The sequence below is a fragment of the Castanea sativa genome, chromosome 4, assembly GCF_040712315.1.
Source record: "Castanea sativa cultivar Marrone di Chiusa Pesio chromosome 4, ASM4071231v1".
NCBI lineage: Eukaryota > Viridiplantae > Streptophyta > Magnoliopsida > Fagales > Fagaceae > Castanea > Castanea sativa.
In genome coordinates, this window is record NC_134016.1 from 8,457,248 (window position 1) to 8,476,929 (window position 19,682).

Sequence of the window (19,682 nt, forward strand, 5' to 3'; positions counted from 1 at the left end):
TGGCACAATAAATGCTGACATGGATATTAAAATATTATTAAAAAATCATTTTGTATTTAAAACATGCCACTTCAGCATTTTAATTTAAAATTTTAAAAATAAAGAATTTCTAATTTATTAATTTTAATTTAAATAGAAAAGATAATATAAATTAAATTGTGTCACCCTTTTCTCCTTCCAAAACCAAAACTCCTCCTCCACTTCCACCCTTTACTCGCATCTCCACCAAGCAACCTTCCTCCTCTACCCAACGACCAATTATGGCAAACCCATGAAGCCCAAGAAGCCATTTCCGAGTTTCTCCAAGGATTCGGGGTCTCCTAGACCGATTCAGACTCCATTTCTCCAAACTCGCCAAGGTATTTGAAGATGCTTGTTGATGGGGTTAGGGATTTGGATAAGCTCTCTGTGTGTAGATCTGAGTTTTCCCTCTCTCGGCTCTCGATCTCTCTCTTAGCTCTCTTTCAATTTTCTATCTTTCTCTCTTTTTCCTATATTGGTTTGATTTGGGCTAAAGAGAGAGAATGAGAGGTTAGATTGGTGGTGGTGGAAGTGGTGGTTGCAGATCAGTAGTGGAGGTGGTGGTTGCAGATCGGTAGTAAGGTAGTGAAGGGGCTTAGATCAGCGGTGGAGACTAGCGATGGAGGTGGAGGTGGAGATCAATGGTGTTGGTGGGGTTTTATGGCTCTGGGTGGTGGTGGTCGGCTGGGCTCACAGGTGGTGGGTAGATTTGAATTTTTTGGCTATCAGTGGGGTTTGAAGGTGGTGGATCGGTGGAGGATTTTTTTGGTCTATTGTTGTGTTTGGTTGAGTTTTGATGTTTGGTGTTTGGTTGGTTGGGTCCGATAGAGATGTTTTAGTGTTTTGATAGAGATGTTGTGTTTTGGTAGAGATGTTGTGTTTTGGTATTTTTGTGATTGCTGGGTTTGGTCTCATTTGAAGATTGCTATGTGCTTTTCATGTTTGGTTGCTAAGAAAATGCGAGAGAAACAAAAATATTGATTTTTATAATTTTCTGGGCAACGAGTTATTTGAGGAAGAACATGAACAATTTTGGGGAAGTGAGGAACATGAACAGTTATGGGAAGAACACAAAGAACATAACAAAAACATGATCTTCCAAAAAATAATCAAAAGAAAAAATAATGAAAAGAATGTGAGGTAGAGAAACTGAGAAATATTTGAGGAAGAAGAAGAAAATAAAGAAGAAAAAGAAATTAAGTACAAACAAAACAGAAATTTATATTTTTGTCGGTAGATTTATTTTTTCTGGGTTTGTGTTAATGTGATTGAATATTTTGGTTTTGTGTTTTTTCTTGTTCATGTTTAAGATGAGACCAGATTTGAATTCATATGTATTTTAGGCTCTAATTTTGTTTTTGTTTTTTTAATTTTGTTAAAATAGATAAATTAATTTTCAAAATCAAAAGTTGATGTGGATGCTTATGTGTCTTTTTAAATCATTATTTTATGCTGACGTGATATATTTTAATAAAATTTTGTTGGCCACATCAGCATTTAATGTGCCAACAGTGCACTCCGTTTGACACATCATCAATTTCTGTTAAATGAGTAATGTAAGGACCAAAATAGAACGCATTAATTGATTTAGGGATTAAAAGTGATGAAATAAAAATGTAGAAATAAAAATAGAAAAAATGCAAAATATAGGGACTAAAAGTGCATTTATGCCTTAATTTTATCATCTTTATTCTTTGTTCAGTATAGTATTTTATTCTCTTTATACGGACAAATTTGCATACGTTGTGAATCCTGAAATGAGACTACCATATGCTTCAATTTCTTTTTCGTCTACAATATTGCAAGTAGAATCTGTCGGGATTATATCTTCTGATCTGCACATCAAATTTGCAAGATCTTCGAATATATTTTGCTGTCACTTGTTTTTAGTTCACACGTTTTGTTGAACTATGTTTGAATATTCTCTGGCTTCCTATGCAAATGCCATTGGCCGACATTTGCTTTGTTATACAAGAAATTTGCTATTTCTCTAATACTGACAATGGATTCTTGTGTGGTAATTGATATATATGACCACCGTGCTGGCTTGATGCCATGATGCTATGTTGCTTCTATCCGGTGAATATATATAATTGGTTAGTTAAAGGCAGAGGAGAGCAATAATGAGAAACAAAAGTCAATTAATTAAGAGTGGTGTGGTGATTAAGTCACGATTTGTGTGTACTCTTAAGTGCATTAAGTGTGTAATAGTCTTTTCCAATTAATTAATATGCATCACGTGTGATGTATATGATTGGTTAGGGAAAGATGTTGATTTGCTTCGAACCACGCAACAATGTTACAAAAAATGGCTACTCTCAAAAACTACGTGAAATTTTCTATAACTTGGTGACCAGAGCCGACCGCCTAGCTAGCTCTTCGTGCAACCTAGAAAGACATGGCGGCTTGATCAAGTAGTTGCTTGGGAGGATAGTGGAGTATGCAAATTTTGTTGTTTATTGAGATTACCAAGTGAAAAATAAAAATAACAGAAATAAAGGAGAAAAAAAGAAAGGAAAATTTGCAATACCAATGTTATGTCCAAACAATAAAATTTGTACCAATGGAACATTAGATAGTGGAATGTAAATCCCATCATTTTTAAATTTCTAAGTAATCAAAAATTTCCTCACTCAAACATATACTGTAAAGGATTTCTCCCCCTCCGCGCTTAAAAGTGAGATATTCTAAGTCTTAGTGCGTTCTCATAGAAATTTAGGTTCAATTATAGGCCAAGGCATCTAGATGATAGTCATTTGCAAGTAGAAGTGGCTAAACCTACAGACATATGCACTGGGCTTTGAAATGTGCTAGAGTATTAATAGTGTTAACGTATGTATAGTATTGTTGGCTTGGCCCAACTAGATTACTTACTTGTATAGCACACATTGTACTACACTCTTACTTGTACTACACTCATATTTACTTGTACAGCACTCATATGTCTCCTATATAAAGGCACCCATGTATATTGTTTCAATGAGAAATACAATACTATTGAATTCAGTATTTCTAACATGGTATCAGAGCCACTGCTCTGACCTTTTCTTAGCAGTTTTGTCTTTATTGGTGTATCTTCATTCTTAATATTGCTTCCGCTGTCACAGCAACTACCACAGCCTTTCGCCGTTGAACCTTCAAGTCTTCCAGACATCGTCCTTTGGTTCCGGACCTGTAGCAGTCGCCGTTGAGGAGTTCGAACACTGCAAAGACCACTGCCTTTTCTGGCACCATCGTGAATCTTGCTCTGATAAATTTTCTGAAGGTACCACGAAGATCGTCTTGCATCAATCTACCTGTTCGTGGAAGCCTTACTGCCATCGGAGACCGTATGCGCCTCCACGCGCCGCTCAAAGAACCTGCGCTGAAGCTCACGCGCCTCATGCGCCGTCATCTCTTCCAGGCTGACATCATCTGTGACGTCATCAGTGCCACATCAGCGACACGTCATATTGCTGACGTCATCTCGGACCGTTAACCGTTGACTTTTCTTAGAGTTGACTTTTTGTAGCCCAGGTTCTCCTTACTCAGTTTTTCGCATAGATTTCATTTTTACAGTTTGTTTTTGCATATTGTGTCTCTAAATGGATAAAAAGGATGTTTTTCTTTCTCGCCCCATCAATACTGTATTGGAGGGGACTAGGAATTACTTATCTTGGTCTTAAGCTATGCGCAGTTTTCTTAAGGATCGCATGCTCTAGCATTATTGTACTAGTGCAATCACTATTCCTCTGAAGGGGGCAAGTGAAGAAGATATTGTCTTCCTCAGTCGCATGATTGAATGGGATAGTCACAATCACATGATCCTCACATGGATTCGAAACACTTCCATTCCCTCCATCTCCAATCTGCTGGGCAGCTTTGATGATGCGAAATCAGCATGGGATATGTTGGCCAAAAGATACTCTACTACTCACGGATCCATGAAATATTAGTTAGTGGTTGAATTGCATCAACTCAAGCAAGAACAGGGGCAGTCCATCAATGACTACTATGATCAGCTTCGCTTCATTTGGGACCAAATTGACCTTTCTGATCCAACTTGGGCATGCTCAAAAGATGCTCAACAATATGCCGCTGTTAGAGATGAATTTTGTCTCTATGAGTTCCTGATGTCACTCTACAAGGACTATGAGCCCATTCGAGGTCAGCTTCTTAATCGTAGTCTTCTTCCTTCTCTTGATACTGCTGTGAACGGGTTAGTAAGAGAAGAAGCTCGCCTTGCAACTCTTCAAGCCCAGGATAAGTTTAATGTTCTGGCCCTTACTCCTTCTGCTCACCCATAGAGCAACCTCAGCACTCAGGTGATCCTTCTGGCTCTAGCAATCATCGCAGACAGACCAACAAAAAGTTCTGCAACTATTGCAAGCGTTCTGACCACACTATTAAGACTTGTTACCGTCGCAACAAATCTATTGCTACAGTTGCTAATACTGAGTCTACTCTGCCAATGCCTCCCATTTCAGCTGAGTCCTAGTCTTCTGGATCCATTATCAACCTTTCACCCACTGAACTACAGGAGATCATAGCTCAGGCTGTTCGTATGGCTGGTAATGCATCTCTTTCCACTGCTCTCTCAGTTTTACCCGGTAAGTCTCAAACTGGGCTTTTTTATTCTACCTATTGCAATCACATGACACCTCACTCGTCCTTATTCTCCAAATTTGACACTGCACCATATCCCCTAAATATTCACATAGCTGATGGTTCCACCATGCATGGGAATAGTCTAGGTTTTTTTTTGACCTCTAACCTCTCTGTTCCTAGGGTCTACCATGTCCCTGACCTATCCTATAATTTGTGTTCTGTGGGACAATTAGCTGAACTAGGTTATCGCCTTATTTTTTACTATTCTAGGTGTATTGTGCAGGATCCGAGGACGGGGCAAGAGCTTGGGACCGGCCCTAGAGTTGGGCGTATGTTTCCCGTGGACAATCTTCATCTTCCACATATTGCTCCGGTGTCTGTTGCTAATGCTACCGCTGCGGTGTCTTCCTTACCCTTTCTCTCACTTCGGCACTCTCATCTTGGTCATACACCATCTTCTTAGGTACAACAGTTAGCTTCTAAGGGTCTATTAGGTTCTGTGTCCAAAGACAAATTTAATTGTACTTCATGCCAGTTAGGAAAACAGCCAGCTTTACCTTTTAATAATAGTGATTCTATTTCTAATAGTATTTTTAAGTTAATTCATTCTGATGTTTGGGGACCTTCTCCTGTTGCTAGTATTAGTGGATCTCGATATTTTGTTGTTTTTATCGATGATTATTCTCGTTACAGTTGGATATTTTCTATGAAATCTCGTTCTGAAATTTTGCCAATATACAGTAACTTTGCCAAAATGGTTGAAAACCAATTCTCCAAACGAATCAAAATTTTTCGTTTTGATAATGCTCTTGAATATACTCAATATGCTTTTCAAGCTCTGTTACACTTCTATGGCACTATACATCATCTAACCTGTCTAGGTACCTCTCAGCAAAATGGTCTAGCTGAACGAAAACTTCGTCATATTCTTGACAATGTTCGTACTCTTCTTCTTTATGCCAAAGTTCCTCTCCCATTTTGGGGTGAAGCTACTCTTCATGCTATTCACACTATTAACCGCATTCCAAGCACTGTCATCCATAATCAAACTCCATATGAGCGCCTCTTTGGGTCACCCCCTGACTATCATCACCTTCGCTCCTTTGGATCTGCTTGTTTTGTTCTTCTTCAGCCTCATGAGCACAACAAACTTGAACCTCGATCTAGACTTTGATGTTTCCTTGGTTATGGCGAAACACAAAAGGGGTATCGGTGTTATGATCCTGTATCTCATCGTCTTCGTGTTTCTCGTAATGTTGTCTTTTAGGAACACCGCTTGTTTGTTGAACTCTCTCATTTTCGTTCTTCCCTAACTACCTCATCTGTACTCGAAGTCTTTCCAGAGGAGTCTCATGTTCCTTCTCCAAATCCTCTTGATCCTCCTTTGGACTTCTCTATTCAACTTCCAGATCTTTTTTATGCTTATTCTGGACAGATCGAAGATGAACAAGTTGATGACGAGCTACCCTAACTTAAGCCTGGGTCCCCCGCTCCTGCTCCGCCTGAAGATCTTCCACAAGGCCTTCCACCTCCACAGGACATTCCACCTCATCACTTAACCCAGGTAAGATCCATTCCTACACATTTACTTGATTATCATTGTTACACTGCCCTTGCTACACTCCACGAGCCTCAAACCTATCGTGAGGCCTCAACTGACCCTTTATGGCAGATTGCAATGAAAGAGGAACTTGATGCATTAACCAAAAACCATACTTGGGACCTGATTACTCTCCCTCCTGGACAGTCTGTGGTTGGTTGTAAGTGGATCTACAAGATTAAGACTCACTCAGATGGGTCTATTGAGCGCTATAAGGCTCGTCTTGTTGCAAAAGGTTTTACACAGGAGTATGAGATTGATTATGAAGAGACCTTTGCTCCAGTTGCTTGCATCTCATCTGTTCGTGCCCTCCTGGCTGTTGCTGCTGCTAGAAAATGAGATCTTTTCAAATGGATGTTAAAAATGCATTCCTTAATGGGGATTTGAGTGAAGAAGTTTACATGCAACCTCCTCCAGGTCTCTCCATTGAATCAAACAAGGTTTGCCGCCTTCAACGTGCATTGTATGGTCTTAAACAAGCTCCACAAGCTTGGTTTACAAAATTTAGCTCTACTATATTTCGCTTGGGTTACACTGCCAGTCTTTATGATGCTGCCTTATTTCTTCGTCGTACTGATAAAGGCACCATTTTACTTCTCCTCTATGTGGATGATATGATCATAATTGGTAATGACCTTAGTGGCATATAAGAACTCAAGGATTTTCTTAGTCAGCAGTTTGAGATGAAAGATCTTGGACACCTTAGCTATTTCTTGGGTCTTGAAATCACTCGTTCCTCAGATGGTCTTTATATTACTCAAGCCAAGTATGCCTCTGACATTTTGTCTCGTGCTGGACTCACTGACAGCAAGACTGTTGACACCCCAGTTGAGCTTAATAAGCATCTGACTCCCTCGGGGGGGAACCCATTGACTAATCCTTCTCTTTACAGACGATTGGTTGGCTGCCTAGTCTATCTCACAGTTACTCGTCCAGACATTTTCTATGCTGTTCATCAGGTTAGCCAGTATTTGTCTACTCCACGGTCGGCTCACTATGCTGCGGTTCTGCGCATTCTTCAATACTTGAAGGGCACTCTCTTCCATGACCTTTTCTACTCAACTCAGTCTCCTCTTGTACTCCGTGCATTCTCTGATGCTGATTGGGCAGGAGATCCCACTAATCGTAGGTCCACCACTGGCTATTGTTTTCTCTTTGGCTCTTCCTTGATTTCTTGGCGAAGTAAGAAACAAACCTTTGTGGCCCGCTTCAGTACTGAAGCAGAATATCGTGCTCTTGCTGATACCACATCTGAGCTCCTTTGGTTACGATGGCTTCTTAAGGACTTAGGTGTGTCTACATCCTCTGCTACTCCTCTTTATTGTGATAATCAGAGTGTCATTCACATTGCTCACAATGATGTCTTCCATGAATGGACTAAACATATTGAGATTGATTGTCATTTTATCCGTTATCATCTTGTTCATGGTGCTCACAAGCTCTTCTTTGTCTCCTCCAAAGATCAACTTGTAGACATCTTCACCAAGTCCCATCCTAAGGGATGCCTTCGTGATTTAGTTGACAACCTCAAGCTGGTCTCACATCCACCTTAAGGTTGAGGGGGGTTATTAACGTATGTATAGTATTGTGGGCTTGGCCCAACTAGATTACTTACTTGTATAGCATACATTGTACTACACTTTTATTTGTACTACACTCATATTTACTTGTACAGCACTCATATACCTCCTATATAAAGGCACCCATGTATATTGTTTCAGTGAGAAATACAATACTATTGAATTCAGTTTTTCTAACAAATAGAAAGCAAAACCTTAATGATAAAATTAAAATAAAGTCTAACATAAGAGATACTTTTCTTAATATATCAAGACATGACAAGACAAGCATAGAAAATTTTGGGGTTATATATAGTTACTTAGACTCATTTATAATCACAACTGAACACACCAAAATAGAAAGTGTTTATTACCTTGATGACGCATAGAATAATGTTTCTCCTCTTGCTATAAAGTGTGCAGTATAATAGTAATATTATTATAAAATGATTTCATTCCATTCCTTCTAATATCACTTCCAAACGGTGTTATTTACTTTCTATTTCATTCCATTATTTTATTTTATAATATCCAAACAAGATTTTTAAATTTCATTTCATTCCTTTCCCTACTAAATCCATTCCATTCATTTAATGATCATTCCATTTCATTCTATTTCATTCTATTTCATTCCTTTATAAACTCCCAAACAGAGCCTAAATGAAGAAAAGTTGGGAATATAAGGAAGCGCCTGAAAGGAACATTGTTTTTCAATCCTATGAAACGTGAAACTTGGCTTTGTTGGATTGAGAGAAACCAAATCCTGGTTTTTATATAATAACAAGATGTCACCAATATGGCACAACCCTAAGATCCGTGGAATAGGGATGAAAAACAACGTTGTTTTTATCATAGTAAACTCAATGTTGTATGCCTTAGCCCATGACAATTGAACACCATAGTCCTTCATGATCCATTTGTGAAAGTTTCTTCCATCATTTTTAGGACTTTCACAAATGGCAAGACAACCTTCCAACACCCCAAGACTGATCCCCAACTTTGTCCGCTCAGGTGACTCAACCTCAAGAGGCGGTGGAACCGATTGAAAACATTCATCCTCAACGTCAAATGAATATATATATTGTGGTACAGAATGGGATGTCACAACCCAATGAATAATCCCATTGAGAAAAACACTGCCTGTTGTCTCGCCATACGCATCATCTCCAACATTAACTCTCTTCCTTTCTGACCGGTTATCAAAAAAACTCTCTTCCAAACATTATTGCCCTTCACCCCAAGTGTGTACACAAGAGTTGGCTCTCGATTACTTTCCCCAACTCCATAATGTTCGGACAAGAGAACCACCTTATACATTTGGGTCTTGGGAAAAAATCCGAGGCGAGGACACCAAAGAGTGGGTGTAAGGTTGAAATCAGGCCTAATTATGACGAACTCACCCGTTATTGGAGTGCACACAAATAATTGATTTAATTTCACAGAGACATGATACTTATACTGATGCACCTCGCCTACTAAGATCAACCCATTGCATGAATCCACAAGATGATGTTTCACATAATACCCAAACCCTAAATGTGTTTTAGTGGCAAACCACACTCTAGCACTGGAGTGAATCACGGAGCTACTATTGTAAAGATGGACCGCGTAGAGATGGTGGTCTTTACTTTGGGTTGGAGGATGGTCCAGTTGGAGTTTACTCTTGTGTGGTACAATTGAGTGAAACTGGGGTCCTTGAGAAGATGAAGCCATGTCTTGCAAACAAACCTGCAGTTGAATAGGGTTTTGAAGGGTAGTCGTGTCAAAATGTCTGTCACAACATTGTGGGGAAGATGTGAGATATAGTCTTCTTCATCTTCTTTCAGTGCTTTGGTCTCCTTTCTAGCCGTACTGGTTGTGGGGTTGGAATGAGATTTGCTTCTTCTTCCCATGGAAAAAGTGAGGACTTGAGAGAGGTGAAAGCGGAAATGATGAGGATTGAGATAGGCCTTGGATGCAATTTAAAAACTCTGATAGCCTCTAACTAATTCTAATATAGGTTTTGACTGAGGCCACTGGATCCAAATATTCCTAGGTGATAATATAGTTGCTAACTGATCCAAATAACTCTAGTTATGTAGGTGGTTTGTTATTTGTCAAGTTGATCTTGCCATGTATAACAAGACTCAGCAAACTGGTTTTGAATTTTTTTTCATTTTAAAATATTAAGACGTGATCATGACTTTTTTTGGTTTTATTGTTTTGACTTTGTTGTACTAAAATATTACAAAGCAATTAAAAAAGAAATAATGGTACATATGTGAGTATTACCAATACTATTTTTTTATAAAATGAAAAATCAAATAAAACGTAAAAAAGATTAAGCTATTTATGAATAACTAGTAAGTTATTTGTGCGACGCATGAATAATATTGTAATGTTTTATATAAAATAGTTTTGGAAAATGAATCTATATTATAGCATAATTGTTATAGAATTTTATTAGTAATGAGTTCATCATAAAAACAACAATTATAAATTGCATACACATATTCATTATAATTATTTAATTGAAGTAATGTGAAATTAAAAAAAAAAAAAAACAACTTTGGGGAATATTATAGATTAAACGTTTATATAAAATGTGTCTTTCTCTTTTTTCTTAATTCTAAAACAAAACACACATCTCAAACAGTCATAGTCAATCACATCATTTACAAAACCTACAAATCCACAACTTCCGATTTTAATATCAAAATCGTAATTACCGTTGTCACTCAATATAAAATGCAAGCCCCTCTTTCTTGGTTGTAACCAACTCATACAAGTTAAAATTGGATGAAACAACAATATTAGAGCTTGGTAGGTGGCATCGAAAAATTAAAGGTAAATGATATCGTTTTTTATTTATGTGTATTTGGCATGGGATGATATAAAGGGCTATGAGTGGGTATATATAAAGGGATAGAAGTGCAAGAGATGAAAATGGTGAATTAAAATGCAAAGAATTTTGTGTATATGTGTGAGGGATCGATGAAAGTACTGAAACATTGAACCAAATGATACAAAGAATATTTATTTTTTAATTAGAAAAGTTTTGAAACATTGAACCAAATGAAACAAAAGTAAATATTTAATGTGTTCTTATCTCTGATGTGGCACTAAGAATATTTCAATTCACTTTGCATAGAATGCACCACTAGGCAGAATCTCATGCTTTCTCACATGTGATCTCTTCTTTTTTATATATATATATATATATATATATTGATTAATATTGATGATTGATTGATTGATTGATTGATGATTGATTGATTTGAGCTTACTTCGCTTGGAAAAAAAATCATTTACAACTTTTTGTGTAGCAAACAAGGCAAATTCAAACTTAAGTTAAGCTCGACTATTAAACAAGTCAAACTTAAATATGATAATGTGTTTGTGAATAAGATCGTAAATGTGAGACTCATTTGAAGTTTATATAATATTATGTGTTTATATTTATTCTTATATAAAACTATATATATATAGATTTGAGATTATATTATGTAAGTTTGTGTATAAGTTCATACGATATCAACTTTTATTGGTAGTTTATTGATAATATAAACAATCCATTTATAGTAAAATTTATTTAAATTTTAACAACACAAGGTTAATAAATCTAATTTTTATAAATTTATAGGCAAAAATCATTCAATCTAATTAAATTTTTTTTAGAATGAAATTCAATCTAATTAACTTAAATAATATAACTTCGACTATAATTTACTTATTAACTATTAGAATAGATTTGTAAAGGGATCAAAAATTTCAAAATGGTGTATTACCAAACAGTGGGAATTACTCTATATATTGCCTTGAAATTCCTATTTATAATTTGTAATCAAGAGAAGAAAAAAATTTCCATGCCACCTAGCTGGTTAGCACTTCTCCATCAAAACAAAATCTACATTTAGATTTTAAAATATCATGCCTCTGTTATTAATACATTGATTAATTTAGCAAAACAATATTCAAGGAGTCCGAATTAAGATACAAGTTATTACTTGGATGCGAACGTTGATGGGATTGATGAACTCAACTTCTCTAGACGACCTCATCCAAACCAACGAGGCAGCACTGACAGGCAGACTAACCAGGTGCCTCTAACAATACAAGTCACATTACTGACGAAGAAAAAGAAGCCATTCAATGCGGTCAAAATAAATGCCTCAGATGGTTACAGGGACAGTTGTACGGATTGTTGGAAGCCCATCAAAGCTCACATCATTGACCGTGAGGCGTTACCTAAAGAAGCATAAAACCACCATAACAGTCACAACGGCTAGGAGCTATGGGAATGTATATATATAACCCTCCCAGCAACAGCATGAGGTACGAAAAACACCTAGAAATACCTGTTGATACTGCATTAATTTATTTTTTGCTAAGAGCTTCCATATATACCCATTCTCGAAAGCAATAAAAAGAACTATTCAGCCAATGTTTTAATGAGTGCAGATTTTGTAATGTGAAAGTCGCCCAAAAATAGTTAAGTAACAAGATTCTGCATAGACGGCTGTAAGTTACTGACGAAGCCAAAAGATTGATCAGATCTCTAAAAGGGTGTAAGTCACAACAAAACCCAAAAAGGGCTAAGTAACAAGATTCCGCCTAGACGGATGTAAGTTACTGACGAAGCCAAAAGATTGACAAGAACCTTGCAACAAACAAAAGCATCTTTTGAAAAAGGTTCAGGCTGAATCTAAGCTCTCAACCAGTTCACCAAAACCCTCGAGAAGGTATGAGTAACAGGAAATCAACTAAATAACAGAACCCGCGTAGATGGGAGCAAATTGTTGACAAAGAAAAGGAAAGGTCACAACTAAAAATTCTTTGATAAGCATTGAAGCAGAAAGGAAAACTACAGGAACATAGATCATAAATAAGTAAGTATGCAATTGCCAATTTAATTTAAGCCCAAAAACAGCGGGCATTTATCATTGTTTTTATACCCAAACCAAAGGCCCATAAACACTGGGCCAAAGATATTGTTCTCAAAATAGGCTTACAAAAGGCCCAAAACATAACGGGCACCCATAAAAAAAAAATAAATAAAAAAAGGAATTTTTTGGTAAGTGATAAGTTCAGGAATCAGCGACGACGTCATCTCCGGCGGAGGCATTCTCAAGAGCATCACCTTTTGGAGTCGTGGACTAAGCAGCTTCGTCAACCGCCATCTCCTTATCCACCTCCTCCAAATCTAAGTTCTCTAGATCCACTCCGGTGGGATGCTTGACAAGTTACCTCCTCAAAAGCTCAAAACCCTTGAAGTACCAGTTGAAGAGGACTGTGTTGAACTCGTCAGTCTGCTGGAAAGCCTTGACAGCATTAGCAACAATGGTTTTGAGCCTCTCCTTGGCACCCAGAAGTTGTACATCTTTCTCCAGGGTTAGTTGACGCTCAGCTCTGAGGTTGTCACTCAAGGTCTTGACTTTTTCCTTTAGGGTGGTGGCCTCGCCCATAGAATCGATGAGTTTCTTCTTCAACGTAGAATTTCCGCCTCCAAAGCCTCCATCCTGGATGTTAGAGACGCCACCTTGGCCTCCTGAGTGAGGTACTTAGAAGTAATATGAAGACTCTCCCCCAACACCTAAAAAAAATAGAAACAGTCAGTACAATGAAAAAGAAAAAGAGACTAAAAGTTGCACGAACATTTTGCCTGAGCGAGTTTGTGGATGTGGTGAGTTGCAAGCTCGTTGAGGGGCATGCTAGAAAAGACCATCAAGTCCTCAGTAGTTGTGACCCCATGTGCCCTTTCCACCGCCAGTCTCTCGTCGCCCCAGATGGTGGACCAACGAGAGTCAACCTTCCTTTTCTCTTTGTCAGATAAGCGCAGCCTTTTTGAGGCGGGAGTAGGGATCTCTTTAATCAAAGTGGCAGGAGATGCCGTCCTCATCGTCTCAGTGCCAGAGACAATGGGAGCGACGGAGATAGTTGGAGTGACGGAGGAACTCTTCCCTGTGACGCGCACCGTCCTTTTCCCGAGGTTGGACAATGGCTCGTCCTTCTTTGACCTCATCTTCACATACATATCCTTGTTGAACTTGGTAGTTATTTCTATGAAGAAGAAAACACTTGTTAAAAAAAACAAGTATATACAAGAGAACCAATACTGATGAACCAAACACTTACTCTTTTTCCCTCAATTTTAATATTGCGCAAGACAAAGTTAGAAGGCTCTGGACCAAGACAATAGAAGGAGAGAGTCCTTGGGTCCACCAGATTGTCCTAGTCCTCAATCATCTTCGCGTATTCAATCGCCTTCTCCACCCTCTCTTTATACTTGCTCTTAAACTTGGGTCGTTTTTTAACTGCGCAGGACAAGGAACGAAGGAGTTAGAGACGGTAAAAGTAAACGCAACAAAACTCAAACGACGAGAGGAAATAATGTCGCATCTAAGGTTGGGGTTCCCCACCGACGAAGTAACCTTGGGAGATCAACCCCGAACCCCTCCAGAGGAAGTCTCAAAGTCGTCCCTGAACACAAAGAAAAACCTGGACTTCCAATACCTGAAAGACGAAGGTAGACCCTTGACGATCTTGGTCCTCCTCTCCCAAGGCACCAATTCATAGTACCTGTACTCCTTGGATTCTTTCAAGCGGTACAAGTAGACGAGCTCGTCTACTTTAAGCATGCCTCCATCTGTAGCGGCCAGCCATATCCCCATACAACTGACCACTATCCTCCATGAATTGGGCATAAGTTGCCCAAGAGCAATACAAAACGGTCTAATAGCTCTATGAGGAATGGGTGGATAGGAAACCTCAACCCACAGATGAAAGCAAATTCGTAAAAACATACCTTCCCAGGGAAGAAGTGACATGCTTGATCCCCCTCATTGGGCAGACGAACCCTAACTCGCTCTGAGAATTGGAACTTATCCTTAAACCTACCCAACGTATCAGTATTCAGCCCAAACACCTTCTTAAAGGCGTGAAAAGCCCTAACTTCTCAAAGAGTAGAGACAGCTGTATCTCCCTCCACTAGGTCACCGCTAGACGATAACCCAGTCTCGAGTTCACTAGACCTAACTTCAGATATTATCCCCCGCTCTCTCACCAAATTCTCGAACCAATCAATTGATTAACGAAGCAAAGACAACAAATCAACCAAGGCAACGCTCAGGCTGTTACCCTCAAAAACGAAATTCTCAAGATGTGGGAAAACCCCTAAAGACCCCCCTAAACACGCAAAAAGAAAAGAAATTGAGGGGCAAGCTATCCTAACCTTAGAGCCACTAACCATGGAAAACCCAAAAAACTAAGGAAAAATGATAAATCCTAAAACCTCGAAACCCAGAAACAAACACAAAAGAAGAGGGAGAGAAAATCAGAAATTCACCATAGTATGTCTATGCCAATAAAAGAAAAGAAACAGAAGGTGAGAAGAAAGACATACCTCAACAAAAAATGTAGAAAGCTCTGCCATGCACCAATCCGGAGAAGAATCGTAGAAAGAGATCGGAGAAGAGAACGCTTAGAGCAATGATTGGGAGCTTGAAAAGGTGAAAGGAAAAAATGAGGAGAGGAGAAGTTTAAAAACCAAAACTCAAAAAATTGAAATTCAGCGGGAAACTCAAGGGTCATGCAACTGGAGCATTATCTCCACCAGTCAGAATGTGCCATGTGGCCACAACGCGTGTGGCGCCGCCATTATGTAGTTAATGCAAAGTGAAATCCCAAGATTCATATACAGCCTATAGACCTTTCAAATCCTGTGATCGTCATTGACACATCATGACGACCACAGAATCCGGGGGCAGCTGATGGGATTGACGAACTCAACTTCTTTGGATGACCTCATCCAAACCAACAAGGCAACACTAACAGACGAACTAACCAAGTGCCTTTGATGATACAAGCCACATTACTGAAGAAGAAAAAGAAGCCATTCAATGCGGTCAAAATAAATGCCTCGGACGGTTACGGGGATAGCTTGTACAAATTGTTGGAAACCCATCAAAGCTCACATCATTGACCGTGAGGTGTTACCTAAAGAAGCATTAAACCACCATAACAGTCACAACGGCTAGGAGCTACGGGAATGTATATATACAACCCTCCTAGCATCAGCATGAGGTACAAAAAACACCCAGAAATACCTGTTGATACTGTATTAATTTATTTTTTGCTATGAGTTTCCATATATTGACTTTGGCATCGGAGGCGCTGTGGCAGGCACCACACCGGTGACCACTTGAGGGGAGCTATCTCACCATTTTCACAGCCAACAAAACGAGGGTTTGACTCCATCTGGATGCACTTACATCGACTGTCGAATTTACACTTCATCAAACGTAATTCATTTATGTATAATGAAGAATATGTTGGAAATTTTTATAATTAATTTGTTAAACTAATCGAGTCGGTATATTGAATCTTTCGTGAAAGTCTCTACATAATGAAGTTACCAAAAGAACAATAACATTCAAAATTGTGGTTCTTTATTGTTCATTGTCAGATTCCTAATCATATTTGCACAGGTCTCTAAAAATTGAACTATAATTATAACGAAAATTGTAGAAAACACTAAAATCGGTGGCAAACTGGCAATGACTAAACAAGGAGTAATAATGTCATTAAAAATCTTTGAATCTACATTGATATAGAACACAAAAAGAAAATTACAATGCTTGTTTTTTTTTTCTAAGAACAATTTAAAGAAAAAAAGTACACACCTTGGTTCTAAATTGCATTCTTCAAAATGTAAAATTACTTAAATAAATAATAATATAGAACCGATAATCTAAGATTAGGGGCTATATTAATTATGGAAATGGAAAGTGATTACCCACCCATTTCATCCGATCAAAAATCAGTCTTTTATGAAATTTTTTTGTTTTCGTTTGTAAAAATAAAAATTATATATATATATATATATAAAGAAAATGGGAAATTACACTTTGCCGATCTATGGTTTGATTTAAAAACACTTTTCCTACCCTATGATTAAAAAATTTGCACTTTACTCACTTGAGGTAAGCTCTGTTTGTCTCCCGTTACTTATGTTAAAAAGGCATTATTGCACTTAAAAAGTGCATGTCCCACGCCATATGTATTTTTAAATATGTTGTAGAAAATAATCTTATGTGTTATATATAGATTCTCAATATATATCTGATCCAAAAAAAAAAAGATTCTCAATATATATATATATATATATAAATTATATATAATGCTTATTCTGTGTCATAATATTTTGGGGAAAAAAAAAACTTCAAATGTTATCAAATTAATATTTAATTATTGCAGATTGTTAGAATTAATATAATCAAGAAAACAAACCAACTACTTGATTGAATTGATAAATATATAATTATTTTCATTAATTTAAATAAATAATTATTTCTTATTAGCTTATAACTTCATATATATATGCATGTGATATATTTACAAATAAGCATAATTAAATGCGTATTGAAATTTTACTAAGTTTATTTAAACAAATGTATAAAAAGTTATTTAGATTGTTATCAATGAAATTCTCAATTTTAGTCCAACCACTATTTGTATAATAATAATAATAATAATAATAATAATAATTGTGGGTGCCCAAAGATTGAGGATGAAGTTGAAGAATTGCTGTAATCGTGTGGGGATGCCATGGGCCCTTGAAGGAAGGTTGCCCGAGGAGAGTAAGGGGTAAGTCAAAAGACTCTGGGGCGCTCCAAGTGGGAAGAAGGATCTGAAGAAAGAGAATCAGTAATCATAGGGGAAGCTTCCAGTTTGGAGTGACCTGTTGCCTCTGCATTAAATGGTGGGCAACAACTTTATTAGCTGCATTGATGAGGAAGTGACCTGAACAATGTAAGTTACAACTAAGCAGACCCCTTCTACCACTTTCTTCAGATGTAAAAAGAGACAAGTGTCATGAGGGGAGATTTGTTAGGTAAAGATGGAAGGTTGAGATGTGAGGGAGGGAGAAGTATATAAGAAAAAGAGGGTTTACAGAAAAAGGAGGCCAGGCACAAGTATCAAGATATAGAAAAGAAACAAAAAGAACACTAAGAGAAGAAAGTGAACAGTAACATTTCTTGTATAACTGTGGCCTCCTTGGGCCAGCTTGTATAGAGAAATGAGTTCATCCATTTAATTACATCCTTTTTTTCTTCCTTATTTTCATCCTTAGGCAGAGCCTTCCTCTTGTTATTTATTTCCCTCTCTTACAAATTCTTTATTTTTGGGCCACGATTGAACTGATCTCAACCACTATTCTAAGTGGGCCTGGGCTGCCTGTTCATCTAGTCTCTACAATAATAATAATAATAATAATAATAATAATAATAATATATAAGAAAAAAATTATAGCAAATGTTACTAATTTCTTATTATGCAAAAGTTTGGTTTAAGTTGATTTAGATTTGGTCTAAATGGGAATGAAACCTAAACTAAATTCTAAGTCCAGCATAAATATAAATTCTATTATTATTATTATTATTATTATTTAATTTTTTCCAATTCTCATTGTCAATAATCACATCAATATCTTGTCAATGACAAACAAACCTTTCTTTTATATTTTTTCTATTTTTAAAACTTTTTTTTTTTTCACTTTTGCACTATATTGGTCACATAGCCAAAAATTAACCAATCAATCCAATTTCACATAGAAGTAATACTTATCCCGATACACCATGCTAGGCCTGTTTGGTATATATGTTTAAACAACAGTTTTTAGTTTTTTTGGAAATACTTGTGGGTGAAAGTGTGGAAATACGTGTAATGTTGTTTAAAAACTGAAAACATGTGTTTAAATACATGTACCACAATACTACGTGTGTTTTAACATGCATGAATCCACGACACTATGATTCACATAACATTCTATATCTAAATGGGTTTTGATGGCAAATTTAAGGCTTGTTTAGTTATGTTGTTTAAACAATAGTTTTTATTATTTAAACAACATAATAAGTATTTTCACAACACTTTTTCAATCACACGTATTTTCACAACATTTAAACAACATTACTAGAACAACGTTACCAAAAGGACCCTTTATTTCACCACTAGAGTGATTTACCGAAAAAGGGTTTTGAAGGGCAGTCGTGACAGAATGTCTTGTCACAATATTGTGGGGAAGATATGAGATATAAGTCTTCCTCATCTTCTTTTCAGTGGTTTGGTCTTCTTTCAGGCCATGCTTCTTTTTTGGGTTTGAATGGGATTTGCTATATCTTCTCATGGAAAAAGAGAGAACTAGTGGGAGGTGAAAGCATAATTGATAGGGAGTAAAGAGCTAGCGCACCAGGCCAATGCCTTGGAAATGCATTTTAAGACTCCCCCAGCCTTTAACTAATATAGGTTCTGAATGGGGCCATAAGATCCAAATCTTCCTGACTTTGCAGTTTGCACGCTGGTTTTGATTTTTTGATTTTGATTTTTTACCTTTTAAAATATTACAAGTCAATTATGACCTTTTCTAATACACAAAAAGACACAACATGTTTCTTAAAATTTATAAATGGACAAATTACCATTTATTCACTTGTCATTTGGTCGAAATTTAAATTATCTACTTATGATTTAAAATTTGACACTTTACTTATGTGAGGTGTGATCGAAATTTAATTTGTGCACTTATGGTTTGAAATCTCATGATAAAAGTATTTGGCTAGATCTTTTTGATTTTATGTGTTTTTTTTTTTTTTTGTGTTTTTAGACGAAAAATACATAAAATTGGAGTAAAATTATATATTTAGTCATATTTTTAACAAGGTATATTACGAAACTTTTACTAAGTTAATTTCAAATGAATAAAATGTTAAATTTAAAATTACAAGTAATCATCTTAAATTTCGATTATTTGAACTTTTTAAATTTTGTATACAAAGGTAAGAGGTTTTGTTTGGTAAGTAAAAAGCCCCTTTTGGGATATTTTCATTCTTCAAGGAGTTCTTGAAAACACAAAAACAAATGGTTGGAGGTTGTTT

General features: G+C 36.9%; 1 pseudogene; it reads right to left on the reverse strand.

Moving 5' to 3' along the window:
* Nucleotides 1–8,389: 8,389 nt before the first annotated feature.
* Nucleotides 8,390–9,659, reverse strand: LOC142632397 (F-box/kelch-repeat protein At3g23880-like; annotated as a pseudogene).
* Nucleotides 9,660–19,682: the final 10,023 nt, after the last annotated feature.